Below are 6,943 nucleotides of genomic sequence, written 5' to 3'. Positions count from 1 at the left end.
GAAATTTTCTTTAAACATTCTCCATGTTTATTTCTTGTCTTTTGGCTCAGTTTAATCCAGTTTAGACTTTTTGGCCGTTTTTTCTGGCTTTACCAAATTTTTTTGAGCAGATGGTAATGATCAGTCATTCATATTTATTGATTTACTTTATTGATCTCACAGTGGAGAAATTGACTTATTACATCAGCTCAAATAGACAAAAGAATCTGCCGAATGAAGAAAAAGATGCATCGGATATATATACTGTATATGTCCAACATTATTTTTGTAGGATCATTATTTGTAGGATCATTAGTTACTGCACAAAGTTTTTATATGGGTATTTATATATATATATATAGCTTGATGTTAGAAATCAATCATAGGTTAGCTGTTTTTTTTGGCTCTATTTAATATATTTTCAATGATAAATGCTATTATATCTATGCAGATAGCATACTGTAGATAAAATAAGATAACATTTTCCTATTAAAGATTTGATACATACATACATTTGATAGTGTGCTTGCAAATCTAGGATTCATTCATAAGGGAATCTTGATTTATAGCACTAGATTAAAAAGGGTGGAAGTTTAGACAAAATGTTCTCAAAATTAATATTAAGATACGTTGATAAAAGTAGCAAGACTCTAAGCTTTAGCATATAAATGGATCTGCACAAACCATAGTCCAAATGCTCTTTTAACCGATTAAAATCTCAGAGTCTACGTTAGGAATCAGACAAAATGTCTAAAAGCCAATAGAGAACACTAATCAAAAGTCTTGTAAAATAACCTCTGCTGTACAAGGGGACATTTTCTGGGATATAAAGTTAAATTAAAATGTGGAATATTTTAAATTACAGCCATACATCAATATGCCAACTTGTGGAGCTTCCAATTCAACTGAAGGCAATACTGTATGTTGCTTCAAATAATTGTTCAGGGACAGCAAGATATTATCCTTTCATGTCCTCGGATATACCCAAGCTATATAGAAATACTCCTCCTCTCTGCGCACTCCTCATGTCTTTGAAGTGGATATTCTTTTTTTGCTTCCTTGTTTCTCTTGTCAATTAAATTTAACTGGGGGGAATTTTCAATATAGCTTTTTGACTTTATAGCCTCAACAATGTTTTCATGGGCATCCTTAATCCAACAAAGAGCTTTCTAAAGCAAAAGTGACAGTGACTTGTTTACACTGCAGAGCCACTAGTTATTCCTGACACTGCAGACTTTATTATCGAACAGCTCATCTGGAGTAATAAAATGGGGTGCGAATCATGATACGTGTGAGAGAAAACTGTGTACTTCTTATGAAGACCAGAGCTGTCTTCATAGAAAAGGGAATGGAAGATATTTAAAAGGGTTGACTGAGTACAATAGGGTTTTTTGTATGTAATGCAGCTCATGTTACCACTATCTTTATTTGTTTCATTTAGTTTGGCGTCTACAATTATGCTCACTTGTATATTTTTAATAATACGGTCTCCACTAGCCCAAGATATAAATGTGCTACTAAACCTATATTTTGTTTTAGTTTAGCAAACAAAATTTAAATGTGCAAATAGATCCATACATGCAGAGAACAATTCACACAAGCACAAAAAAATCCACACACAGTACAAGATCCACACACGCACAGCATGATTTACACAAGCACAAAAGATCCACACATGCACAGAACAAGATTCACCAAAGTATTTCTGGTCCATAAACAATTATAAATGATATTACAAGTACCAGTGGTCTTTTAACTTCACTGCATTTGCTTGTGGAATCTCCCTGTGCATGTTTGGACTTGTCCTGTGCATGTATGAATCAAATATGTGTATTTGTGGAAATTGTGCAAATTACCTCAATATATTTTAAGTGTTAAAATAAATCCAAATACATATACATCAAACCTACATCAAGTAGGCTTAGCAGCAGCCAATTAAAATATTGTAGATAAAAATGTCAGGTCAAACTAGGTAATCATCATAAACTGGCAATCCAATCTTCATATGTCTATAAACATACACCACTCACATATTACAAATACTCAATCATAGAAAATTATCCAAGAGAAAACAAGATGACACTTAAAAGGGGTAAAGCAGAAAGACGAGGCCTCCTCCTTCCTCATACCAATACAAAAAATATATATTAAAACCTTGGAAAGCTAGTGAGAATGTTGCAGATGATATAATGCAGGCTGCAAGAGAGGTTAGTTTCAGCTTCAGCCATAGAGCGCCCGAAGCCTCGAGGTCAAGGCAACTGTAATACTTGGACTGCATGTGAAGGACCTTGGGGAATCCCTGCTGAACAACATTAGTGGTCAGGTAAGCAAGAAGAAGCAGGCTGGTATTCTCCCAGAGAGCCTGATAACGTGTGGCATATTTGTTCCACATGCTGACCCAGCCAGGGTTGCAAGAATTAGCCTGGGCCTCGATGTCACACTGGATATTTACAAGATGCTCCTTGATTACAAAGGGGGCAAACTGAGGTTAAAATTCTGCCCAGGAGCTTTGTTTGGAAAGGCCTATAGCACAACAGCACAATGGATGCAAGTGGAACTATAATTTTAATATCAATTCTTTATTAACGGTATAAAAAAAACACTCAAAGGTACATGTGTATGTATTTAAAGATATACATAAAGACTTTTTTCAGTTTTTAAATGTTTACTAAACAGGCAGCTTATGAAAATCTAAGGAAATAAGATGAGAAACAAAAACTATATTCTGAAATACTGAAGCTAATCCTAACAATAATTATTTTTTACCATGTTTTGGGTATCAAAAACCCTAGGTTTTCACTTCAATTCTTCTGATCTCGAGAGAAGATCATAATTCTTTGTAAGGGCCTATTGCCAACCCAGTTCTGCACACTAAACCTGGCACTATTTTTGAAGGTCCCTTTTCCCCTTTCCTGCTCCTCCTTCTCATCATGCTGTACCTCCTCATCTGTCTTCACTGCTGGCACTTATTCTGTCCCTCTGCATCAACTTCATATCACTACGGACAGTAATAATGACAACAGCAAAAAATAATAAACACAATGAATTTCTGTGGTAAAACTCAAATACAATATTGGAAAACACACAAGGAAAGCAATACATCTACAAACATATTTAATGTTACTGAAATTATTTATTTATTTTTATTAACCTAGTAAAAAAAGCTGTATATTTATGTAGAAACAGAGCAGGTAAACTGGATGTGCTTCTTTTCAAATATCTTTTTAATCATAGAGGCTCTCATGAAATGTATTTGAAAATAAAGAAATGTGTGCCTTTTTTGGCCAATCTCTATGGATTTACTTAAGTTTTAATTGAAAAAGCAGATTTATTAATGATACACCTGTGGTGTAACATTGCTGATTGGCTGCTTTTTCTTTGCCAAGTCTACAGTGCAATGATAGGGCCATCAGGGAGATGTTTGCCAACCTGCCATAGCCAAGCTGCTTAGTCCTGTGTTGTCCCTGACCTAGCCTACCCTAGTGTTTTTGACCTAGGCCCCTTAAAAAAGGTATTTAGGCACAGGCTTAAGCATGCACAACCTTTCATTAATCCACCCATCTCTTTTTTTTCTTTGTAACAGTTTTGCTAATATATCCCACGCATGTTTCTTTACTTCTTTTCAATTTGGAAAGGAGGTGCATTCACATCTTCTCTCGCTTGCCATATACTGTATTCGCTGCAAGAGCGGCTGAACTTGCACAGCAATGCGGCTGCATTTATTGGGGTAAAGGAAATAATAATCACTTCAACTGCCAGCTGGTTTAAATCTGAAACAGACTGCCGGCCATTTTAGAATATTGCCAAATCCACCTATGATTATCTAGCGCCTCACTACAAGTGTGCAATGTTTGCAAAGGCCACTTATGCAGTTACTAATAATATGATAGAGTTGATAACATATTATTTTAATGGAGTTTGGTTTCACATTGTTTTGTGTCTTTTTGAATTAACCAATTTTCTTTGGGGTTTGTGTTGTAATCAGGATAATGAATGAGGTTTAGACTAAAGTTCACAGCAACAACAGTTTATAAAGAGAAATGTTGCAGTGCTGTCAGGGGTTCACTGCCAGCGGTGTACTGTAGTCTGACCACAGAAAATGCCCTTAGGAAATGTGTAACAACTGAGAAAATATGCTTATGGTCTATCATTGAGATAAAAATCAGTAGTTAAAAGAAATTCTTCTGCATTTAAGAAAGCAAACACCATGTGGGTGAAACCTCCAAATGATCGTCTGACATCTCATTTTCCTAAAGGGAGCATGAACTGTGCTCCCTTTAGGTAACTCTTATTCTTGGAAGAGAAAAAGAATCATGATCAATTCAGTTGCATTGCCATAAACCTAATAGTGTTGGAGACCAAATTGTCCAAGGTTTAAACTGGTTTTGCTGTGCATCTTTGGTATAAACTTTGCCTTCCAGCAATTCTAAAAAATTTAGCTCCCAGGTTCCCATGCCGTTCTCCGAACACGCCCAGTGAGCTTTCCGCGCCTGCTGAGAAACACTAACATAGACGCTTAGCTAGGAGGCAACCTTTGAAATAAATTGGATATCAGGATTTGAGCAGTTTTAGTATTGTCTGAGACCAGCACACCAAAAGGGAGGAAAATAGAGCAGTATCATATTTACTGTATAAAAAAATATTTCTTTCTTTAATTTAAATCTTATATTCCTTGTAGTCTCATGTATTTAACGGGAAATTAAAAAAAAATATCTAAAAATCACTTTTTAATCAAATCAGGGTTCAATTCACTAAGTAAAAAAGACAAATTCATGACAGCTTTTTGATTTCAACAAGCAGCCTACTAAAACACTAATGTTCAATTGGGGTTTGGGGCTCATCTAATGTTTAGAGAAAATGGAAAAATATTAATATTATACATAGCTCAAGGCTGAGCATATTATGTGATAAGAAAAATGAAGTGATTGATGTGTTAACACTTAAAACAGCCCAGGAAAGAATGAAGGTCTAGAAAAAGAGAGGGGGAGATGATTCTTTAATCTAATGTTCATCTGAATGGGATAGATAATGGACAGAAAAAAGATTTGTTTTGGATTCAATTAGAGCAAAAGGTTAATGTCAGATATACAATGGATATATTAATGTCCTTGACCTAAAGTATTGAGCTATCTGCAGGCCAATAACTTCTAATTGGTATTTACAAGAAAAGGACTTAAAGAGCTAAATATCTTAAAAGGCCACACTACAAATCTGTCTGCTTTCACTTTTCAAAGGGGGTCATATGCATCTGGCCCTTTTCTGGAATTGTGCAGCATAAGCCCAGTTCAGATCCAGATCCCATAATCCTCAGTGCTGACATCGCCACCTGTGCTGAGTCCGCGAAGCTCCCATTCTGCACCCTTTTATTAATCATGCTTTAAGTAAGCATGCTGGTAATATATATATATATATATATATATATATATATATATATATATATATATATATATATATATATATATATATATATATATATAAGAAGCAATGGCTTCTTATCTTATTTTAGACGTTGGACTACCAGCATTTGCACATAATTTCAAACATCAAATTTAATTTTATGAGTCAATTAGTACTTGAGTAGCCAATCTACCAGGTACTTTTTTGCTGTTTAGTAAAGAGTAATGTTTTGGATTTCTACTTTCTAATTTTATTGAAAATAAATTTAAGTCTTACTTAATTAAACATTTTGGTTTTTATTTTCATTTCTATATCAACATATATTGCAATAGAATTCTGACAAATGTTAACATTAAAATACGTTTCATAGAACGTTTTATAATTTCACTGAACTCTCATCCAAACTGCAGGGCAATCAGGGTGAAATAGGCAAAAAGAAAAGGATTCACTGTTTTTACCCCTGCCAAGCTAAACAAGGTTAGGGAAGGATCCAACCTCTTTTTAAGTTAGTTACAATTTAAATTTAGTCTTTTTTATCATACCCAGCCTTTAATTTAAATAGGTAACTCTATCATATTGACTGATATGAAAAGCAGTGATAAACAGTGATACATTTTTCAGCCATATTCAGCCTCAGATCAGAGAAACCAATGTGTTTTTCTGAAATTCAATACATTCAAATGCAACTTTAAATTTGTGTTTCTTGACTAGACTACTGCAGTTTAGGCTGCTACAGAGTAAAAAAAGGCTGTATACGTTGGAGTAAAGCATTGCCACTGGTTTCAACAATTGATCTTAGTCAAGACACACATAAGGTTTACACCTAAATAGGACTATAAGGTGTATTTTAAAGATACATAATGACAGTGGTTTTTCACTCAGGGACGTTCCAAATACTTTAACTTTAGGAAATATATCAACATGCAATTGATTCATGGTAAATAAAATGGTCTGTTTGATTTTGATTACATTCCTATTTTAGCGGTCTTTTCCCCATCTATTTAATTTAGAACCTCATCCTGAGAAAAAGAGCACATTACCCACCATCTGCCTGGGTGCAATATGCTGCAATTTTCCAATAGACCTTTACAAAACATATCCTCCCAATATGCCCTTCTCTCCTGCAAACCTCTTTATGACCCAAATAAAAGGACAGATGATCAAGTAATCACTTTGACGTGCATTACAACAGAATTTCAAATGGATTGTTCGGTGAGAATTTCAAATGAATGGTTTTGGGGGGTTAATAGTTCTCTGAGTGCCGATGTAAAAGGGTGTTTGTGTATTAGTAGCATTTTTGTGTTTGCTACTCAATTTTTTCAGTTTGGTAGGCTAAGATTCAATTATGCAGGATCTTTAAAGTTTGTTGTGACATGTACTTTCACAGCATTTGCACCCCTAGGCCTTTGTAGTTGTTTCTTGAATGAATAACTGGATTCAACTCATTTGATTTAGAGTAGGGGTCTGCAACATGTTGCTCCGAGGCCCCATCTAGCTCTTTGGAGCCTCTACAATGGAAGCTAAAAATAATACAAAGAACTAACCAATGTACTATAATACCAAATAC

The sequence above is a fragment of the Cyprinodon variegatus genome, unplaced genomic scaffold, assembly GCF_000732505.1.
Source record: "Cyprinodon variegatus isolate N-32 unplaced genomic scaffold, C_variegatus-1.0 Scaffold478, whole genome shotgun sequence".
In the NCBI taxonomy this organism is placed as follows: Eukaryota; Metazoa; Chordata; class Actinopteri; order Cyprinodontiformes; family Cyprinodontidae; genus Cyprinodon; species Cyprinodon variegatus.
Note: the sequence above shows the minus strand (reverse complement) of the source record.